At 43.8% G+C, this 24247-nt stretch overlaps 1 protein-coding gene across 5 annotated transcripts in view; it reads left to right on the forward strand.

Moving 5' to 3' along the window:
• The window catches only part of dicer1 (dicer 1, ribonuclease type III), a 158461-nt gene that overhangs the window by 1571 nt on the left and 132643 nt on the right, over nt 1-24247 (forward strand). The gene's annotated exons all lie outside the window — the stretch shown is intronic.

A 24247-nucleotide genomic window follows, 5' to 3' on the forward strand; every position in this document is an offset into this window, starting at 1 on the left:
CCGCCTATTTTGGGAAGGGAAGTCCAATTTTTGAGGAATTATCTGACATGGAATAGATAGGCAGGAGCAGTAGATGTATATTTTGAAAAACTTGATAAGGTTTCACACAGTAAGGGTAGTTTTCATGGGGCTGGGGTTAATAGTCATGGTGTGGGGGTGAGGGGAGAAATACTAAGGCCTATGGGGATCTGGAACACTCTACCTGAAAGGGAATGAAGCACCATGGTATTAAAGCAGTACCTGCAGACTATGATTTTAATACACTCAGACCCTGCTTAGTACTAATACTCAGACACTGAGGATGGGTTTCTCGGAGGTGGAGCGCTATGTAGATCAATGCTGTGCGAGGTCATATAACATTATGTAAATTGATATGTGTGTCTGATTTTTTAAAAAAAGTCAAGCCCGAGTTATGATTTATTATTTTATGTATACATAGTAATTCATGGAGTAACTAGGGCTAACCTGTACATCAGTGGTGGGAAACAGGTGGTGCTTACATCATAGTGGAGGGACCGGGCTGTGGGTCCTCCTCTAACTTTGGCGGCTTCGTCAAGTAGACGTCGAGATTTGATGGCCTTTTCTTAAGTTTCCTCTCATGAAGCAGTTCTTGATAGCAGAATATCATGTCACAAACACCTGTTTGCCTTATTGATTTGCACCCAGTCAGGGTCATTAGTGATGAACTGGTCCATGATTTGTGTGATCGTGGTCATGCTAGTGCTGAGGAATTTTGTGGTAAGGTTTCTTGCTGATGTTTCCTCTTCTCCATCCGTGTCCTCAGATTCACCCAGGATGTGTTGCCCTGACAGTACCCGAAGCTCTTCGTTATTAAGGCTCTCACTATGAGAATGCAGTAACTCTTCAACTTCGTCATCATTAATATTCTCTAATCCCACTTTATTGACCAGTTCAACAATGTTTTGGTTGATTGGTTCTGCTTGAAATCCTGGGATATCGTTGCAAGCTTCTTCCACACTCGGTTCATGCAGTTCGAAGTTTCTTCATCCCAGACTACTCTGATGCTGTCTACAGCTTTCATGATATAGTTTTTCCGAAATTGCCTAATGGATTGTTTGCCTTGGCCTTTTATTTCCTTGAATGTGCAGTGAAGGTAGAAGGCTTTAAAATTCGATATTACTCCTTGGTCCATTGGTTGGAGTAATGAAGTGGTGTTGGGTGGAAGGTAAACCACATCTACAGGAATGCAGGTCTGAAGCGTGTCGAGATTCTCAGGATGGCCTGGGGCATTATCAAGCCCCATCATTGCTTTAGATTCAAAGTCATGCTCCTCAATACTGCTTCAGTACTGGACAAAAATGTGAAACAAACTAATTTTGGAAAACATCAGTGGTCACCCAGGCTTTCTTGTTTGATTTCCAGATCACTGGTAAACCTGAATTTAAAATGTCATTCATTGCTCTTGGTGTTTCAGAATAATACACAATGAAAAGCCTTAGTTGCCTTTAGCATTGCCTATTAGCGAAAGAGTTAACTAGTCCTTTGCAGCCTGAACATAGATGCATGTTTCTCTTCTTGGGAGTAGAAAGTACAAGAAGGCATTCTTTCCCAAAATAGGCCCGTTTCATCCACATTGAAGACAAGCCTGGGAGGATAATTGTCCTTTATGATTATGGCCATCGATGTTGCAGGAAAATCCTGGGCTGCCTTGCTGTCTGCACTAGCTGCTTCATCAGAGATAGGTATGCTACGGAGAGTAATCTGTGAAACCAACCTCTGCTGGCAATGGTTGGTTTCTTGAATATGATTGAAGATGCTTTTTGTCTTTTCCATTATTATCAGCTGGCTTGGGGCATGTTTCATTGTGTTTGTTCATCCACCCATATATTTATTTTCCTTTTTTTTTCCAAGCAAATGACGTTTGTTGATGGTAACTTTGAGGTTGTTGTTGCAGAAGCTTTAATCTTGTCAGCATTTTTTATAATTGTTCTGATCGTTGATGTACCCAATTTCAAAGTGGACCATCATCAACCTGATGCTCACCAGCTTCCAAATGCTGTATCACTTGTAGTTTCACATTGATGCTAATGCTTTTCCTAGACATCTTAGAAGTACTACCCTCGCTGGAAGTTGCAGGCCACTTTCCAGACATCATGGGTGGAAAAATAGAATAAATTGGTTAGGGAGCAAGAACATTTACACATGTGGGGGAGGCTGAGCATGAATTAATAAGTGATCGGCTGTGAGTGGCTCAGAGCTCTCTGGCTGATCGAATGTTTAATGGCAACTGGTCATGAGAAATCTTAAGTTGTTTTGGATGAATTTTTGTCATTTTAAAAAATTTCCCAAGAGAATTGAATAACTGTGTTGTAACAAATCAGCACTCTGCGGGGTAGTGTTATGCTGGGTCTGAGTGTACTGGAAGATGGGATTAGGCTGAGTCATAGTTTTCACTGGCGCAGATACAGTTGGCTGATTGCAGTCAAAACTTGAAGCACTCAATCTGGTAATGCCAGTCTGTGTACAATAGTAGTTAAACCACATCTTTTGCACTTTACTAGCAGAAAATATTAGAGGAAAAACATCTTGCATTCTTTCTCTCCCCCACCCCAATTTTCTCTCATCCCAATGCCCCCCTACTTGTTTCTCCTCTCCCACCCCATTGATCTGCTTTTCACTCGCACATTCTTCCCTCCAGTTCCACTGTCCATTTGCATCCTTTTGTTCAATGATCCACTGTTCTTTTCTATCAGATTACATTGCCTGGACTTGCCCATCACCCAGCCACTCTTGTTCCACCTCACCGTTGGCTGTCTCTTTCCAGTCCCAAAGAAAGATCTCCACCCAAAACATCTAGTGAGTGCAGAGAAGATTTGATAAAATGCATTACTATTGTCACATGTACAGAGATACAATGGAAAAATTTTGTTTTGCATGCTTCCATCAGTGCATTGAGGTAGTACAAGATAAAAACAATAACAAAATGCAAAATAAAGATGTGCAGCAGACAATAAGGTGCAAGCCGTAATGAGGTAGATTGTGAGTTTGAGTCCTTTTTATTGTACTAGAATGGTATGTGCTTGCAGGTTTTTATATCTTCCTAATTGGGCAAAGAGAAGAGGATGTCCAGGATGGATGAGGTCTTTAATTATGTTGGCTTCTTTACCAAGGTAGCGAAAAATGCGGATAGTCCACAGAGGTCAGGCTGTTTTGGTCAGGCATGCCAAACTGTGTCTGCAACTGTTGGTTCTTGCAGTCATGTGTAGAGCACTTGCCAGATCAAACCATGACACATCTGGAAAGGATGCTTTCTGTTGGTAATCCAAAGCAGTTGATTGAGATATTAGAAGGCTGTTGAGGCACTGAAAGTGATGGGTCAGGTACTTGCTGTCTGAACTGTAGTAAAGACACAAACATTCACCACATTTGATTTATATATCTTGTATCTTATATACACTACTTGTAAGAACTGTGACCAGCACAAGTGCAAGTTCAAAGTCTGGATTGGGTTGTGTAGTTTTTTTTCACTGGCCTGGATAAGATGGGTTGATGGGTCTTCTGTGTTACAGATTTTACATGATGTAACTATCTCTCTGGAAGCTCTTTCACCTGGAGGAGTGTAGTAGTTCATGAAGGAAGTTGGGAATTGGCAGTTAATACTTGTATTATTGCCAGCTGAATCACTGTTCAGCACTAATGCTTTTCTTTGAATTAGGAGCCCTGGAAATATTTTATTCACCTACTTCATTGTGCCTTTTCTGTGATCAAGTCCTCAGCATGGAAAGTGATTTGAATGTGCATTTTCTGCCTTGATGAAAAATGATGCTTATTCAAGATTCAAAAAACTTTATTGTCATTCTAACCATATATCAGCTCTGCAGGGCAGACAGCATATGCTTGACAATTGGCCATATTCTGATGGGCTGGGTACACTTTGTTTGGTTCTTTTGTTTTCTAACCCTACCATATTTTCTCAGTTTGTTGCTATCTAATTGATTGAGTCTGGTGGTGGTTATTCTAAATAAAAGTAATTCCTTTTGCAGAAGCACTTGATACATAGTATTTATTTCTGAATATTAATGTTAGCTCATGTGGATGTGGAGAAGAATCAGTTTTCATTTTAGAAAAACAGATTTTGTTTTCCAGTAGTTACTGTTTCAGAAAATTTCATTGGTTTGAAGTTACTTCTGAAATACTGTGATCATGGAGAGTTTAAAAAGATGCAAGTTTTTTTTCTTGATGTTTCATAGAAATACTACCTAACAATATATGACACTATTCCTCAACGTCTTTAGGACAAGTGAGGCAAGTTTAGAGTAAATGCAGAAAATACTGGAAACTTTCAAGATCAGTGGAAATGTTAAAGGTTTGAAGCAAAGGAATTGCAGATATTTAAGGAAACTTATGAGGTTGTGGACTAGGTATTTGCAGGTGAGGTTGGGAGTGAGGGGGCAATAGTAATTGGATGCACAAGTGACCAAAATCCTTCACACTGCATCTCACCTGGACTTCATTTTACACTTGACAGATGAGTTTAGGTGGTGATTATTCAATGATCAATGTTGTTTAATTTTGATAGTCACACATTTGTCCACAGATGTTTCAGCAGGAGAGAGATCAGTTGTTCAAGGACTTGCTGATGAGTATATGATTGGGCTGTCCTGGGCAAACCAACAACATTGCTATGTCAGTTTATAAGCAAGCAGATTCACTCAAAACCAATGGTTGGTGGAAATAATTAATAACCTCTTCCACAACTTCATAGCCTTTAGTATTTCACACTTCCTAAAGAACAGCACTTATGTGAAAAAGGTTATCAATTATGGATCAAATGTGTACAAAATAAAACCGAATCTTGGAGAATTACACTCTTATTTTGAAAAAAGGACTTGGCAAGTTTAGAATACAGTATTTAGACAAAAGCCAGAATCAGGATCAGGTTTACTGTCGCTGAAGTTTATCTTGAAATGTAGTAGTTTTGCAGTTGCAGTATTGTGCAATATAAAAACTTAATGTAATTTACAAATAATAAACTGTAAAAGAATGTGAGGTAGTGTTCACGTGCCATTCAGAAGTCATGATGGAGGGAAAGAAGCTGTTCATAAAACATTGTGTGTGGCTCTTCAGACTCCTTTACCTCTGGTAGTGATGAGAATAGGGCATGCCTTGGGAGGAGGTGAGGATTCTCAGTGATGGATGCTGTCTTGGGCCATTGCCTTTAAAGATGTTCTCTGGTGGAGAAGTTGTGTCTGTAATGGAATTGGCTGAGTCCACAACTCTGCAGCTTCTTGATCCTGAGCATTAGAGCATCTGTGCCAGAAAGTGATACAACCAGTCAGGGTGCTTTCCAGCCTACATCTAGAAATTTGCTAGTCTTTAGTTAACATACCAAATCTCCTTAAATTTCTAATGATGTGAAGCCACTGTCCTGTTTTTCATGATTGTATCAACGTGTTGGGCCAGCGCAAAACTTGGTGCTGATGCTCTGAAACCTGCAACTGCTCACCCTTTCTATTGCTGATTACTCCATAAGGACAGGCGTGTGACTTCTGCTCCCTATAGTCCACAATCAACTCTTGAGTCTCATTGAGGTTGAGAGAGAGTTAGATGTATTTCTGTGTACTGGGGATTAAGGGTTATGGGGAAAAGGCAGGTATGTGGAGCTGAGTGCTTGGTCAAATCGCCTGTTCTGGTGGTACGCAAATCGCAGCAGGTCTAGGTCATTTTTCAGGGAGGAGTAAATTGTAGCCATATCCAACCTCAAAGGAGTTCATCACAGTAGATGAGATTGCTACTGAGCAATAGTGGTTGAGGCAGCTCATCCGGCTCTTCTTGGGCACCGGAATATTTGACAGCCTTTTGAAGCAGGTGGGAACTCTTGACTGCAGCAGGAAGAGACTCAAGATGTCCTTGAACTCTCCAACCAGGTGGCACAGGCTTCAGTACCCTATCAGGTACACCACTGAGACCGTGCAAGGGTTCACCCTCTTGAAGGATGTTCTGATGCTAGTCTCTGAGACATGAGACATAGGTCATAGGGTCACCATGTGCAGTGGGGATTCACACTGCCTTTTATGGTTGGTTTTTGCATTATAGAAAGTAATGGCAGCTGTTGTGCATCGAATGTCTCTCTAACTTCACTGAATTGACTTAAATGACCCTTTGGTGTGAAATTGATTGGTGGAGAAATGCAGAAAGAGTCAGCTGGCAAACAGGTGCTTTGGCCCAACTCATCCATGCTGATTAAGATGTCTTTCTGAGCTAATTCCATTTGCCTGAATTCAGCATGTATCCCTTTAAAACTTTTCTATTTATCTACCTGTCCAAATGTCTTTCGGATATTGTGCTTGTACATCACTCTGCCATTTTGTCCATCACCTTCTGTTTGAAAGTTGTCACTAGGGCACCTTTCAAATCTTTCCCTTCTCACCTCAGATCTATGTTCTCTAATCAGAACATGGGCTAACATTATCTACACTCTTTGTGATACATCTCTAGAGGAAAAAAATCATCAGTTTGCCATACATTTAGTGAAAAGTAGATTTAGTAGTACTAAACAAATGATATATAGTGCTGAACTATAGCCAAGTTAGTCTAAATATTTTATGACTATTGTATGATTTCAGTCAGTTAACATTTTAGGACCTGTGATCTGAAATGCACATAGTTTACGTTCCTTTTAACATCTTTAATAGCAAGTTATATGTTGGCTTACCTACAGATTGGATGTTGGTTTAAATAAACATTTTTCTAGTTCACATGAGTTAATCTGAATTCAGTCTTGTGCCATGTGATAAAGGGTTAAAAAATTAAATAAGTGACACGTAGTTCCTTTCCATTACCTTTATTCACTTAAAAGACAGGAATGAATTTGCATCTTGAGGATAGGTTGAGATGCTAGCCAATACTAGGATCCATAACGTTCTCCTTTGGTCGGCATCAACCACAAATGTTACATCGTAGCTGTCTGTCGCAAGCCAGGGCAGTATGATATGCAGAGCAAGCTCTTGGCCGTGCAGCAGGGTCCCCCTTTCCATGCAGCTGATGAATCCAAAGGAATGGCAGAGGCCAATACAGTTTGGCACCAGCACCATTGCAGGGGTTGTCAGTCGGTGTTGAATTCAACATGGGATTGCCTTGGACTCCAGTTCCGCATTTTCCTCAGGGTTTACTCCTTGAAGCCTTCTCCAGGAGCAGGTATAGCCAGGAGGCAGCAGTGGTTTAAAATCAGAGTTTTCCTTCTCCTAGATGAGCTGCCAACCAGACTGATGAGCCCTATCTGAAAGAAGCGAATATAACCTGTCTTTGTTCAGTTGTCCTACCACCCCACCAGCCTCCGGGTCCAACATATTATTCTCCGTAACTTCCGCCACCTCCAGCGGAATCCCACCACTAAGCACATCTTTCCCTCCTCCCCCCCCCCGCATTCCACAGGGATCGCTCCCTACGCAACTCCCTTGTCCATTCATCCCCCCCATCCCTCCCCACTGATCTCCCTCCTGGCACTTATCCGTGTAAGCGGAACAAGTGCTACACATGCCCTTACACTTCCTCCCTTACCACCATTCAGGGCCCCAAACAGTCCTTCCAGGTGAGGCAACACTTCACCTGTGAGTCGACTGGGGTGATATACTGTGTCCAGTGCTCCCGATGTGGCCTTTTATATATTGGCGAGACCCGACGCAGACTGGGAGACCGCTTTGCTGAACACCTACGCTCTGTCCGCCAGAGAAAGCAGGATCTCCCAGTGGCCACACATTTTAATTCCATATCCCATTCCCATTCTGACATGTCTATCCACGGCCTCCTCTACTGTAAAGATGAAGCCACACTCAGGTTGGAGGAACAATACCTTATATTCCGTCTGGGTAGCCTCCAACCTGATAGCATGAACATCGACTTCTCTAACTTCCGCTAAGGCCCCACTTCCCCCTTGTACCCCATCTGTTACTTATTTTTATGCACACATTCTTTCTCTCACTCACCTTTTTCTCCCTCTATCCCTCTGAATATACCTCTTGCCCATCCTCTGGATACCCCCCCCCCCCCCGTCTTTCTTCCCGGACCTCCTGTCCCATGATCCTCTCGTATCCCCTTTTGCCTATCACCTGTCCAGCTCTTGGCTCTATCCCTCCCCCTCCTGTCTTCTGCTATCATTTTGGATCTCCCCCTCCCCCTCCAACTTTCAAATCCCTTACTCACTCTTCCTTCAGTTAGTCCTGACGAAGGGGCTTGGCCTGAAACGTCGACTGCACCTCTTCCTAGAGATGCTGCCTGGCTTGCTGCATTCACCAGCTTGAATTTGTTGCTTGAATTTCCAGCATCTGAAGAATTCCTGTTGTTTGCGTTTAAATTCACTACTGCGAAGCCTCTTCCGGTGATGCCTACACCGAAGAAGTTTAGATTCTCTCTTCGATGGGAGTTCAGTGAAACCATCTCTCACTGCTCCCCATCTGTAATTTCTTCTGCTCTTCAACTTTTCGACCACACTTTGACTCAGACTCGCTATCACAGCCATATATCCTTTCTTGGAACGTGCCTCTGTCGCCAACTTACTCCAGTTGGCTTGAGGATTCGTTTCCAAGCCTCTCAATTTGGACCTTCTGAGGATCCAAGGTACTCACATTTTATTGACTCTGCCTCTCGCCGCTTCTCCCGTCAAGCTCTGAAGGCGACTCTCTCCGCCATGAGGAGGTACTTGGTGTCCCTATCCCAGACCCTTCCACACCTTCGGGACACTTTCTTCGCCGTCTGTAATGGTCCTACCCGTTATTTCATCCTCCGTCGGATTCACGCCTGCAATCGCCGTTTTTTTGACTTTGTCATGTTAGGCAAAGATCGCAAGATCCTACATCTACAGACTCCAGAGCCTGCTGGCCATGAAACTAGCAGGCATGAACTTCAGATTGCGGCTCCTGCCATTGATCTCGCCGGCTCCAACACCTCAGGGCATATTCAAAACCCGGACTCCAGCAACGACCATGGACACCTTCACAGCGATTGCGCAACCACCAACTGCGACGCCAGCCTTGAACTCCAGGCTGGGTCTTTATGTGCTGCTATTGCGACTCCAGTCTCCCCTTCCCCCACCAATACTCTGCAATCCCGTCTCCTTCAGATCCCATCGTCAGCTCCTGGGTACTCAGAGGCTCCATCTTCCTCTCAACCCAACCCGCCCCTCTCCATTGACACCCCCAGCCTCCCCCCTCCCGCCTCTGATCCCAGCTCTCAAGATTCCAGCCTTGAGCTCCAGGCCGGGTCTTTATGTGCTGCTGTTGTGACTCCCATCTCCCCTTTCCCCACCACCACTCCGCAGCCCCGTCTTCCTCAGATCCCACTGTCAGCTCCTGGGCCCTTGGAGGCTCCATCTTCCTCTCACCCCAACCCTCTCCTCTCTATTGATACACCCAGCCTCCCCCCTCCCCCCTCTGATCCCAGCTCTCATCCGTGCTGGGTCTTTACCATCCCCTCCGACCTTCAACTGTCGGAGGCAGAACGCTCTGTTCTCAGTAAGGGCCTCACGTTTGCCCCCCTTCGCCCACACCTCAGCGAGTTCCGTGTTCACCACGATGCAGAACTTTTCTTTCTCCATCTCCGAGCCTACTTCTTCGGCAAGGACTCCTCCACCCCCACCGATGACCCCTCCTCCCGTCTTCAACCCTCCTCTTCTTCATGGACACCCCGCTCTGGTCTTCTGCCTGCTCTGGATCTCTTTATCGCTAATTGCCGATGGGACATCAACCGTCTCGACTTCACTGCACCTTGTCCCCATTCCAACCTCACTCCTTCGGAACGCTCTGCTCTCCACTCCCTCCGCACTAATCCTAAGCTTATTATTAAACCCGCCGATAAGGGGGGTGCTGTTGTAGTCTGGCGTACTGACCTCTACCTTGCCGAGGCACAGCAACAACTCGCGGATACCTCCTCTTATTTACCCCTCGATCGTGACCCTACTAAGGAGCACCAGGCCATTGTCTCCCACACCATCACCGACTTTATCCGCTCAGGGGATCTCCCATCCACTGCTACCAACCTTATAGTTCCCACACCCCGCACTTCCCGTTTCTACCTCCTACCCAAGATCCACAAACCTGCCTGTCCTGGCCGACCTATTGTCTCAGCTTGCTCCTGCCCCACCGAACTCGTTTCTGCATACCTCGACACGGTTTTATCACCCCTTGTTCAATCCCTTCCGACCTATGTTCGTGACACTTCTCACGCTCTTAAACTTTTCGATGATTTTAAGTTCCCTGGCCCCCACCGCTTTATTTTCACCATGGATGTCCAGTCCTTATATACTTCCATCCCCCATCAGGAAGGTCTCAAAGCTCTACGCTTCTTTTTGGATTCCAGACCTAATCAGTTCCTCTCTACCACCACTCTGCTCCGTCTAGCGGAATTAGTCCTTACTCTTAATAATTTCTCCTTTGGTTCCTCCCACTTCCTCCAAACTAAAGGTGTAGCTATGGGCACCCGTATGGGTCCTAGCTATGCCTGCCTTTTTGTTGGGTTTGTGGAACAATCTATGTTCCATGCCTATTCTGGTATCTGTCCCCCACTTTTCCTTCGCTACATCGACGACTGCACTGGCGCTGCTTCCTGCACGCTTGCAGAACTCGTTGACTTTATTAACTTTGCCTCCAACTTTCACCCTACCCTCAAGTTTACCTGGTCCATTTCCGACACCTCCCTCCCCTTTCTAGATCTTTCTGTCTCTGGAGACAGCTTATCCACTGATGTCTACTATAAGCCTACTGACTCTCACAGCTATCTGGACTATTCCTCTTCTCACCCTGTCTCTTGCAAAAACGCCATCCCCTTCTCGCAATTCCTCCGTCTCTGCCGCATCTGCTCTCAGGATGAGGCTTTTCATTCTAGGACGAGGGAGATGTCTTCCTTTTTTAAAGAAAGGGGCTTCCCTTCATCCACTATCAACTCTGCTCTTAAACGCATCTCCCCCATTTCACGTACATCTGCTCTCACTCCATCCTCCCGCCACCCCACTAGGAATAGAGTTCCCCGGTCCTCACCTACCACCCCACCAGCCTCCGGGTCCAACATATTATTCTCCGTAACTTCCGCCACCTCCAACGGGATCCCACCACTAAGCACATCTTTCCCTTCCCCCCCCTCTGCATTCCGCAGGGATCGCTCCCTACACAACTCCCTTGTCCATTCGTCCCCCCCATTCCTCCCCACTGATCTCCCTCCTGGCACTTATCCGTGTAGGCGGAACAAGTGCTACACATGCCCTTACACTTCCTCCCTTACCACCATTCAGGGCCCCAAACAGTCCTTCCAGGTGAGGCAACACTTCACCTGTGAGTCGACTGGGGTGATAATACTGCATCCGGTGCTCCCGATGTGGCCTTTTATACATTGGCGAGACCTGACGCAGACTGGGAGACCGCTTTGCTGAACATCTACGCTCTGTCCGCCAGAGAAAGCAGGATCTCCCAGTGGCCACACATTTTAATTCCACATCCCATTCCCATTCTGACATGTCTATCCACGGCCTCCTCTACTGTAAAGATGAAGCCACACTCAGGTTGGAGGAACAACACCTTATATTCCGTCTGGGTAGCCTCCAACTTGATGGCATGAACATCGACTTCTCTAACTTCCGCTAAGGCCCCACCTCCCCCTCGTACCCCATCTGTTATTTTTATGCACACATTCTTTCTCTCACTCTCCTTTTTCTCCCTCTATCCCTCTGAATATACCTCTTGCCCATCCTCTGGGTCCCCCCCCCCCCATTGTCTTTCTTCCCGGACCTCCTGTCCCATGATCCTCTCGTATCCCCTTTTGCCTATCACCTGTCCAGCTCTTGGCTCTATCCCTCCCCCTCCTGTCTTCTATCATTTTGGATCTCCCCCTCCCCCTCCAACTTTCAAATCCCTTCCTCACTCTTCCTTCAGCTAGTCCTGATGAAGGGTCTCGGCCTGAAACGTCGACTGCACCTCTTCCTAGAGATGCTGCCTGGCTTGCTGCGTTCACCAGCAACTTTGATGTGTGTTGCTTGAATTTCCAGCATCTGCAGAATTCCTGTTGTTTTTGTTCAGTAGGAGCAGTTCCGCTGGGTTAATAACTAAGCCACACATGAAAGCCAAGATGCAAGCACTTAGCGTAATCTGGAAATCCTCTTCTTCATGTGAAGTGAAGATTCCAAATGAATTGGATGTTGAAGCTCCTTTGACACAACATGAAGAATTCATCATTCCACAGAGCTGGAATAGTGAGTGCATTGTGCTGCTTTGCAGTTCTTCCAGGTGTAACATGTATCTCCAGGTTTATAGTGATGACTAATCATGTATTTAAATAACTTTGTTAGTGAAATTATTTGGATATTTCTCAAGAATACTACATAATGTAAACAGTCTTCGCATTAGTCATTCTGCTTCAGTAATAGTAAACATTGCAAGTTGCTATTGGCATTTGCAAACATGAGTAGATGCCAAGGAGCTGATGCTTCCTATTTGCTCTGTAAAGCACTTGCAGGTGCTCTGGGTAGTGTAACTACAGCGGAATCTTCCTTGTATCATAGCTGATAACGTGGCATTTTATTTTATTTAGAAATGAGTAGAACAGACTCTTTCCAGCCCAATGAGCCCACCATCCAGCAACCTACCTGCTTTACCCTAGCCTAAGCCTAAGTGACCTATTACTTACTAACCAGTATGCCATTGGAATGTGGGAGGAAACCAGAGCACCCAGAGGAAACACATACGCCCAGTGGTCGATGTACAAATTCCTTACAGACGGCATTGGAATTTTACTCCAAACTGCTCCCTGAGGTGTTATCGTGTCATGCTAACTGCTGCGCTACAGTGACACCTTTTTAGGTGGCTATGTTTTTGCCAGCTGGTCATGCATCAGCACTGGATTTTGTGGTGAGTGGTCCCAGGATTGAATCCAGCCTGCTCCTTGCACACTTTCCAATCCATGTTGTGTTCAGCGTCGAGTTAACAACTAACACAGCCTTGTAAAAAGAAAACAGACAAAATGCTAAAGGAGTGCCGGGGTTGCAGCCCGATGTACCACAAGGCGTGGAGAAGAATGACAGCAATATTCTGGGTATACTAGTGTACTGATGATTAGGTTACTGAGCTAGCAGTGAGATCAGGGCTATTAATCTAAAGACTTATTTGGATTTCACTATGCTAGTTGGGAAATTTAAATTGAAGGGATATATCTCGGGTTTTTACAAGGTTAGACTCAATACCAACATTCATTAATCTGGATGATTTTTTTTTCCCCAAAATTGCATCGGGTTCTTGATGTTCAAGGAATGCTGCCTTCCTTACCCAAGCTGGCCAGTGTGCAGACCCACCAGTTGTTTAGCAGGAATATTTGAAGCAGTAGAGGTGAAAAATTGAGTTGAATTGGTACTGTCAAGGCTAGAATGCAAGTACACTAATTGAGAAAGTAAATAAAATGTTCATGTTTGTTTCAAGGTAAATTAAATGACTATAGGGCATAGTTGAAACCATAACTGGAGTTCTTCTCCATAGTAATCACATTTACCCCTATTTCATTGGCAGTTTGTGTGCCTTTGTAATTCATGTGGTTCTCTAATACTGAATATGCTCAATATATCCACCAAGGATCTGTGTAGGCTAAGAATTCCAAAGATTCACGAACCTTTGCGAACAATTCATTACTTTTCTCTTAAATAGATAATCCTTTCAATCCTTTGGATTCATCAGCTGCGTAGTGGGAGAGTGTCCTACATTGGCAACATAGTTTCTCACCATATTGTACTGCCCTGGCTTGCATATCACATTGACAGCTGAGAAACAACAGCCACGGTCGAACCTGACCAGTGGAGGGCCTCTCTCTTTTGAATCCATATCTCTAAATTCTAAATATCCCACATAGTCCATCTACCAGTATAATATCCCAATCATAGTCATAGTCAAACAACAGGAATTCTGCAGATGCTGGAAATTCAAGCAACACACATAAAAGTTGCTGCCTGGCCTGCTGCGTTCACCAGCAACTTTTATGTGTGTTGCATAGTCATAGTCATACTTTATTGATCCTGGGGGAAAATTGGTTTTCGTTACAGTTGCACCATAAATAATTAAATAGTAATAAAACCATAAATTGTTAGATAGTAATATGTAAATTATGCCAGGAAATAAGTCCAGGACCAGCCTATTGGCTCAGGGTGTCTGACCCTCCAAGGGAGGAGTTGTAAAGTTTGATGGCCACAGGCCAGAATGACCTCCTATGACGCTCTGTGTTGCATCTCGGTGGAATGAGTCTCTGGCTGAATATACTCCTGTGCCCAACCAGTACATTATGTAGTGGATAGGAGACATTGTCCAAGATGGCATGCAACTTGGACAGCATCCTCTTTTCAGACACCACCGTCAGAGAGTCCAGTTCCATCCCCACAACATCACTGGCCTTACGAATGAGTTTGTTGATCCTGTTGGTGTCTGTTACCCTCAGCCTGCTGCCCCAGCACACAACAGCAAACATGATAGCACTGGCCACCACAGACTCGTAGAACATCCTCAGCATCGTCTGGCAAATGTTAAAGGACCTCAGTCTCCTCAGGAAATAGAGGAAATCATATGAGTCCTTGTGCAACAACCTTTTATATAGTACTTTATCAATGATTTGTGGGAATCCAAATGCTGTACTGTACTGGTTTCCTTGTTTGCACACTTAAATTTTCAAAGAACTCTAGCTGGTTTGTCAGTCACTTTTTCCTTCATAAATTCATATCAACTCTGTTAGGTTGTTTCATCATTTTCTGAATGCCATTACTGCCATTAAGGAGGTGGTAAAGGAGCTTAAAGGCTCACAACATTTTAGGCAGTTTTTTTTCCACATATGCCATCAGATTTCTGAATGGACATGAGCACTACCTTGCTATTCCTCTTGCACTATCCTGTTTTATTGTAACTTGTAATTTGGTCTGCCTGCAGTGTGATGGTGCCAGAAAGCAACAAATCTCACAACTTGTGTCAGTGACAATTCTGATTCTAAATGCCCTATTATTTCCAATGACATTGACATAATCTGCTTATTTTCTGGTTCCAGCCTCTTTCATTCTTCTGGGTCCTCTCTTGGATCCAGGGAATTTTATTAGATCACATCCATAGAGTTCCAACTGTGCAGTCAGAAACAGATCTTTTATTCTGCCATGTCCATGCTGACCATTGCTCTCATCCAGAGTAATCTCATTTATAGGTTTCCCCTGCTATCCGAAGGTAGAGCGCTCCTATGAAACAGTTCGTAAGCCGGAATGTCGTAAAGTGAAGAAGCAATTACCATTTATTTATATGGGAAAAATTTTTGAGCGTTCCCAGACCCAAAAAATAACCTACAAAATCATGCCAAACTACACAACGGGGTGACCCTTTGGGGCACCCTTTAAGAGAAGGGTAAAGCAGTCTGACGTGACCGGAATGAACATAAAATTTTCCTGAATACTATTGGTATCGCTTTGCTTTGGAAACTGAAGTAGAAAACCTCACTTTATTGAAGAAGAATGATGCATAGCAAAACAAATATAGCTGCTCATTTAACGAAGGACACTTTTGATGGCATTATTTCTGGTTTATTTGCCACCTTTCTGGAGACATGCAGCCCTTTCATCCCCCGTCTCTTCATCTCTTCTGCTGTTTGTTGTTTGTCTTGCATGCCTCTCCTCCTCTGTCTCTTCTCTCATCTTTTATTGTCTCGACCCTCTGATCCTGGAGTCGTGCGGCCCTGGCCTCATCTGATTCTTGTTCTCTCCCTCTCCTTGCTGATTCCCGACGATGTTTGGCATCATCTCTTGACCATAATGTCCCCCTTCCCTTTCCACGTGGCACAATTAGGCTGACCATTTTTTTTACCCTAATGCTGGATAGAAGATATGAAGCAGTAACACCAAAGGATGCTGATTATTCTTGATGTGGTTTGCGCTCTCCTAAATGGACGTGATATAGTCACCGCTGTCATTTGACTGCAGCAATGGGTTTTATGGGTGTCTCGAAGTATGTCATTACAATAAGATTTAATTACCTGTTATTGATGGGTGGCAGTTAGATCTGTCCCAATCCTGCACATGCTGATGGTGATTAGCAGATTGTGTCCCTGGAAATAGAGCTGCCCTGCCCTTTTGCTCCAGTAGGTGTCACTGCTGAGACTGGCTGTGTGCATGTGTTGGGCTGTCGCGTCTTGAATTCCATGATGGCTGATCCGGTCTCAGGTGAAAGCTAGCCTGTTTATTTTGGTGAATGAGCAATTTTATACGAATATATAACCTTGAACTTTGCCTGCATTCTGTAAGTTAGCGTATTTTAATTCGATTTAGCCAAAAAAAGTGCCACTGTAATACACTGTTTGCGCTAATTGGAGGTCACAAACAGACAATATAATTTAGTAGGATATAGGTAACATATAAAACCTAAAATAACAGTAACGTATAGTAAAAGCAGAAATGATATGATAAGTACACAGCCTATATAAAGTAGAAGTACTTCTCTGCAGCACTGTCTAGCGCAGCAAGAATCTCGCGGAAGCGATCTTGGCAGAAACACTCTCTCCAGTAACCTTTAAGCTATGAAGCTGCCAAATCATACCAAATAACACATAAAAATACACAGTTTATATAAAGTAGAAATGTACAGTGTAGTTTCACTTACTGGAATCGGGAAGACGCCAATAAATTGTAGTTTTGTCACAGTTACACCCTTGCTTATATGAATAACCACCTGATGCAATTGGTAATCGCCTCTGATCTGGGCCGACATTTACATGCCGGGCAGCATGTAATTAATTAGCTTGTTTATTTCGGCTCTTAAAGATGTGCTGGGTGCGCTCCGACTACCGCTGCACCACTGCATTCTTCACAGCAATGTATCGGTCCGCGGCCCGGAGGTTGGGGACCACTGCTTAAGCTATGAAGCTGGCCTCGCCTCAGAAACCAATCAAACCACCCATAACCTTTAAATTCCACTTTCGCAACACTTTCATCACCATCGTCCAGTGCTTTCTGTTTCAGCTTATTAAAAAGACTGACTGATTTCTCCTTAAGTACAAGAAAACTTAACAGAGCACCATGCTTTGTACACCCATCAATCCACTCAAGCAATAGACTTTCCACTTTATCCATTATTGGACGCCGACTAAGAGAGACCACTTTGCTACGAGCAGAACCAACAGTAACATTGGCGGCTTTCAAAATTCTTTCTGTCTGCTTATAAATAGTGCGAATGGTGGATGCAGGCAAGTTCAACGCGCGGACAATGTCCTTACTTCATTCATCACGATCAAAACGCGTAATTATAAGTGTAACACCTTACAAGCTCTTTTAGGCTCTTCTGATACCTTAGAACTCACCTTGCTAACGTATGCACAAAATAATTCGGGATGAAGCACGTGTTTAAGCAATGGTGGCTAGAATGCAGTTCCGGGGGAGGAGCTTGGCTGTTTGGGCGCGCTCTGCCTTTTTTCGTAACAGTGAAAACACCTTCTGTTAGCGAAAACAGGTAACTAATGTAGGTCTTTCGTAACAGCGAGGTGTCGTAAAGCGAACGTTCGGAAAACGGGGGCCACCTGTACCACCATTTTGCCTGCAACCCTGTATGTCTTTGAAACTGAAGTACTTCTCTAAATACCTGTGTTGGGAGTGCTTACCGCTTCCTCACTTTACAGTGTGTTCCAAATTTCAGCCTCTGTGGTTTAAAAATAGTTAGGTTTCCTCCGAACTTGTAATTGTCACCACTCATCTATGGCAACACGCACAAGATGCTGGAGGAATTCAGCAAGTCGGGCAGCATCTGTGGAAATGAAGGTGTGGGAAGGGAAAAGGGCTAGAGAAAAAGAAATCTGATAGGAGAAAGGGAAGGAAGAGGGGACACTAGGGGTGGTGGTAGCAGGTGAGCAGAGGTCAAGCCAGAATGGGTAATAGAAGGGGGGGGGGACATTTCAGAGAGAAATCAATATTCATGCCATCAAGTTGGAGGGTGGCCTTGACTTGACACAAGAGGAGACCATGGACCAACATGTCAGAACGGGAATGGGAATTGGTATTAAAATATTTGGCCACTGGGAAGCTCTGCTTTTGGTGTATGGAGCAGAGGTGCTTAATGAAGTGGTGCCCTGTTTACAATGGGTCTTACCAATACGGAGGAGGCTGCATTGAGAGCACTGGACACAATGGATGGCCCCAGCAGATTGGAGTGTTGCCTTACCTGGTAGGACTGTTTGGGGCCTTGAATGCAGGTGAATGGGTAGATGTAGCATTGTTGGAAGGCGGGGGTTAGTGGAGATGGAGGAGTAGACAAGGGAATCACAGAGGGAGTGATCCCTGTAGAAAGCAGAGGGTGGTAGGATCCCTTTAGAGATGGCAGAAGTTGGGGATGATGATATGTTGTCATCTGTGATTCTCTTGCCTATGCTCTTTTGGTTTGGACATTCCAACCAGGGGAGAAAGATTCTTACAATTTCCTCTGTCCTCCTCATGATTTCACAGACAGTTGTGCTGCATGGTAATAGACCATTTGTCCCAACTTGTTCATGCCAACCAAGATGCTCCATCCAAGCTGGTTGCGTTTGCCAGCATTTGGCTCATAATCTTATAATACTTTCCAATGCGTGTACACATTCAACTGTCTTTTTAAAAGTTGGTATTGTACCTGCCTCAGTTATTTCCTTTGGCATCTCATTTCACATACATAACACCATTTGTGCAAAAAGGTGCCCCTCTAATTATTACTAAATCTCCTCCCCCCCCCCCCAAAAAAAATTTATGCTTTCTTGTTTTGATTTCCACGACCCTGGACTGAATACAGAATCAGATTTATTATCACCAGCATGTGTCGTGAAATTTGTTAACTTAGCTGCAGCAGCTCAATGCACTAATGTAGAAGAAAAAAAGTAAAAAATAAATAAATTATAGTATATGTATATTGAATAGATTAAAAATTGTGCAAAAACAGAAATAATAATATCCATTTTTAAAAAGGTGAGTATAGTGTTCATGGGTTAAATGTTCATTTAGGAGTCGGATGGCAGAGGGGAAGAAGCTGTTCCTGAATCGCTGAGTGTGTGCCTTCAGACTTCTATACCTCCTACCTGATGGTAACAATGAGAAAAGGACATGCCCTGGGTGCTGGAGGTCCTTAATATTGGACGCTGCCTTTCTGAGACACCACTCCTTAAAGATGTCCTGGGTACTTTGTAGCCTAGTAACCAAGATGGAGCCAACTGAATTTACAACCCTCTGCAACTGCTTTTGGTCCTGTGCAATAGCACACCATCACCCTGTCCCCATACCAGATAGTGATTCAGGTTGTCAGATTGCTCTCCATGGTACATCTATAAAAGTTTTTGAGTGGGAAGTAGAAAGGGTGTGCATTCACCCTTTCTATACCCTCAAGGTTTATACATTTTTATAGATCCTGTATAAGATTACCTGTGAGTCTCGTAAGCTCCAAGGAATAAAGTACTAGTGTGCATGACCTCTCCTGATAATTCAGGCCCCCACACCCTGGCAACATGCTTGTAATTTTTTTTTCAATTTAGGGATACCACACTGTAATGAGCCCATACTGGCCAGTTACAGCCATGTGACCAATTAACCTACTAATCCATATGTCTTTGGAATGTGGGAGAAATCTGGAGCACTAGGAGGAAACTCGAGCAGTCATGGGGAAAATGTACAAACTCCTTATAGAGAATGGCGGGAATTGACCCTGGGTTGCTGGCATTATATTAGCGCTGTATTAACTGCTACACTACTGTACTAATCTTTTCTGTACAGTTCCACAATCCCTTATCCGAAATCCTTGGTGTCAGTTGCATTTCAGAATTCAGAATTTTTTTGGATTTCAGAAAATTGATAATTAACCTGTCTCGGTGCGGTGGACTTCAGGGTCTGGGGGAGCTCCGGAAATATGCACATCCTCCCGTATACTTTAAATCAACTCTAGATTACTTATAATACCTAATACAATGTAAATGTTATGTAAATAGTTGTTATACTGTATTGTTTAGGGAATAATGACAGGAAAAACGTCTATGCATGCTCAAACAATGAGTGCTGGAGAGAGAACTTCCAGGTTTTCCCGATCCGAGCTCTTTTACAAATACTATTGCAGTTTATTTATAGAGTAATATAGATAGATTGATATACTTTATGGATCCCGAGGGAAATTGGGTTTTGTTACAGCCGCACCAACCAAGAGTAGAGCATAAATATAGCAATACAAAAACCACAAACAATCAAACAACAAAATGCAAACTATGCCAGATGGAAATAAGTCCAGGACTAGTCTATTGGCTCAGGGTGTCTGACCCTCCACGGGAGGAGCTGCAAGTTCGATGGCCACAGGCTGGAACGACCTCTCATGCTGCCCAGTATCGTATCTCGGTGGAATATGGCCGAAGTCCAACAGTAAAAAGTTCAATATCCGGTCTACAAACATGTTCCTCGATCGTAATATGACCTGGATTGCACCATCTGTTGTTAACCAGAACACAACAGATATACTGATAAATGAAGTAATGTGTTAATTGTAGACCATAATACACTAGTACATTTTACTTCCAACAAAAACATTCAATAAAACAAAAATATTCAGCTTCAAATGAACCGAATCAAACACGTGGTAAATGACTTATTGGAATAAATGTAGAACGTAAATACTCTAGGACATCTACAGGTTCAAACTAAGCTAAATACGTACAGGTACCTCTAGTTAAGCTGCATTAAGTCTGGCAAACAAAGCTAAATACTCCACAGGTACCTGATGGGCCAGGAACAGGATTCTCAAGTTATGAAGCAGCACTACGACAGACGGCGTTTTTAAAGACTTCTTCCAAGTGTCATCTGTCTCATTAACATAGGTTTATGTCTAAGCAATCTCTCTTTAACTGAGTAAACTGCCATAATCTCTTGCTCACTGATAAATGCACATTGTTCAAGGCCGGCAATTAACTGATCACACATTTTCACCATATCGTCATCAGCCGTTAATGTTTTTCTAGGAATTTAGCGCCAGTACGAAGCTGTTTCATCAGTATTGTAGGTTTGTTCAGGGCTAAGGTTTTTATCAGGTATTGGCAAATTCGTCAATGTAATTTTCAGCTGCTTCATGATCAGCAGAAGCTTTTCAACACATTTTCAGATATTTTACACCATGACGCTGCTTAAATTTCTGCAGCCAACCCTCTGAATATTTTCTGAGTTATTGATAATGATAGATGCTTTCTTTTTCTCATTGTTACCCATAGAGGTATCTGCAGCTCTTTTTGACATTCTCACAGTGAAATTAGACACAAAGTCACCAGTGAACACAAAATATCAGCGAACAGCAAATGCATGTGTAACCAGTACGAGTGCTGAGCCATAACTGACACCCGAAAACCTTTGCTAGTGCTGCCACGTCACACCTGAGTGATGTCAGCTGTTGGTGCACCAAACAAGCCTTGTTACGACACACTCCACACGAAAAACTTCAGTTTTCAGATTTTAAAATTTTGGGTAAGGGATTGTGGACCTGTACTATTTTCAGTTTAATAACATTTTTCCTTTAGCAAAACTGAACACTACTACAACTTCAGCCTCACCAGTACCCTACACAACCTCCTAACTTTTATACTCTGCCCTGGCTAGTGAAGGCCAGGACAGCACTTTTATCATCCTGCCTATCTGTGACTAAACTTGCAGTGAACTGTGTATTTGTACTTGACGATCCCTGTGCTCTGCAACACTCCAGAAGGCCCTGCCATTCAGTGAAAGTCCTATTGCATTTGATTTTCTAAGTAGGCTGCAGTACCTCATGCTTTTCTGAATTAATTTAGATTTGCCATTCATTGGCCCACTTGCTCAGCTGATTAAGATCCCTCTGTAATTTTTGATAACCTTCACCGTCCACAATACCACTTCTTTATAAACCCTCCGATACAGGGGATTTGATTTACTTTGTTGTGATTGACTAAAGCTGAGCCACAAGGAAGATCTAACTGGGAATTATAAGTGTTTATTCACACAGCAAACCTCCAGATGAGAGTCCAGCTGAATCTCACTCTCCTGGCACAATCATAAAGATGACAATAAATGATTAACTACAATTTTTGTTGCTATAATCATCTACTTTCACATTTGGAATATAGCCAAGTAAACTTACAGAGTAACATATTTACAATAGCAGGACATCAACTAGCAGAACTCCTTTGAAAATTCAATACTGGTGTCTGTTCAAAACTCCAAAAGGATACCACTTTGTTACAGTGTTAAGTTCTGACTCCATGAACATAAACAACTAAGTGACAGACTTGTCTTGAACTGTACCTTAGTGGCAGGGATACACCTCCAACAATGTGCTAATAGCAGGAACATTCATATAAAGCCTTTCCCTATATAGTTTCAGTGGGACAATCTGAATAATTGGTTTCACTAGCCACAAAGTATCAGAAGTTAAATTTTGGACAGGTTTTATTTCCTGAAGATGGTTCTCATTTTAGTCATCCCTGCTTATAATTTCATGCATAATCCTATGATTGAGGGACAACTCTGTAAGCACATGGATGTCAGCGAGTTAGACCAGGTCAAAGAGCAGGCGTCAGAGTAGAGATAGACTTAGTAAGAGGGCTTTGGCTCAACGGGGCTTCCGCGATAACAGATCGAGGTGAGTTGTTACCTTTGTAGAATAGAAACAGGAAATATGTCTGTGAGACCCGTGTTCTGTACTGGGTGTCGGATTTGGGAAGTCCGGGAGACTCTCAGCCTCCCGGAAGGCCACATCTGCACCAGGTGCATCGAGCTGCAGCTCCTCGGGGACTGGGTTAGGGACCTGGCGCTGCAGCTCTATGACCTTTGTCTGCTTAGGGAAGGTGAGAAGGTGATAGAGAGGAGCTATGGGCAAGTAGTCACACCAGGGCCTCGGGAGACAGATAAGTGGGTCACAGTCAGGAGGGGGAAAGGCAAGAGTCAGATATTAGAGTACCGCTGTGTCTGTCCCCCTACTGTTTGGGGTGAACGGTCTGCCTGGGGGAAGTAACAGTGGCTGCGCTTCTGGCCCTGAGGCTCAGAAGGGTAAGGAAAGGAAGAAGGCAGCAGTAATAGGGGGTCAGACAGGTGAATCTGTGGACGCAGGAAAGAAACATGGATGGTAGTTTGCCTCCCAGGTGCCCGGGTGCGGGATGTTTCCGATCGCATCCACGATATCCTGAAGTGGGAAGGAGAGCAGCCAGAGGTTGTGGTATATATTGGTACCAACAACTTGGGTATGAAAAGGGAGGAGGTCCTGAAAACAGTCTTCAGAGACTTAGGAAGGAAATTGAGAAGCAGGACCTCAAAGGTTGTAATCTTGGGATTACTGCCTGTGCCACACAACAGTGAATATAGGAATAGAATGAGGTGGAGGATAAATATGTGGCTGAGGGATTGGAGCAGGAGGCAGGGATTCAGATTTCTGGATCATTGAGACCTCTTTTGGGACAGGCGTGACCTGTACAAAAAGGATGGGTTGCACTTGAATCTGAGGGGGACCAATATCCTGGCAGGGAGGTTTGCTAAGGAAAGTGTAAACTAGAATTGCTGGGGAATGGGAACCGAAATGAAGAAATGGAGAAAGAGGCGGTTGGCTCACAAATGGAGAAAGCTTGGAGACAGTGCAAGAGGGAGGATAGGCAGGTGATAGAGAAGGGATGCACTGAGACTAATAGTTTAAGATGTGTCTATTTTAATGCAAGAAGCATCATGAACAAAGCAGATGAGCTTAGAGTGTAGATCAGTACTTGGAGCTACAGTGTTATGGCCATTACAGACACTTGGATGGCTCAGGAGTAGGAATGGTTACTTCGAGTGCCAGGCTTTAGATGTTTCAGAAAGGACAGGGAGGGAGGCAAAAGAGGTGAGGGTGAGGCACTGTTGATCAGAGAGAGAGTCACGGCTGCCAAAAAGGAGGAAGTCATGGAGGGATTGTCTACTGAGTCTCTATATCTCTACTGAGTGTCTACTGTATGCTTACAGAGTTTTCACCACACCTTTCCAAGTGGTGTATAGCTGGAATAACTTAGCTGATATTTGAAATGTTTTCTTGAGTATCTGCCATCATTGATCTACTGCCTCACTCTTTATTCTCCCAGAAAAGTATGTCACCATATACTATCAGGGATTCATTTCCTTGTGGACATTCACAGTAGAACAGGGAAATACATTAGAATCTGTGGAAAAACTGCACGAAGACTGGCAAACAACCAATGTACAAAAGGATAGGGTATCATGGGTGATGATTGTTTTGATTTCATCGGACATTGTCCACTTTCAGTAAGG

The sequence above is a fragment of the Mobula birostris genome, chromosome 1 (genome assembly GCF_030028105.1).
Source record: "Mobula birostris isolate sMobBir1 chromosome 1, sMobBir1.hap1, whole genome shotgun sequence".
Classification (NCBI taxonomy): Eukaryota; Metazoa; Chordata; class Chondrichthyes; order Myliobatiformes; family Myliobatidae; genus Mobula; species Mobula birostris.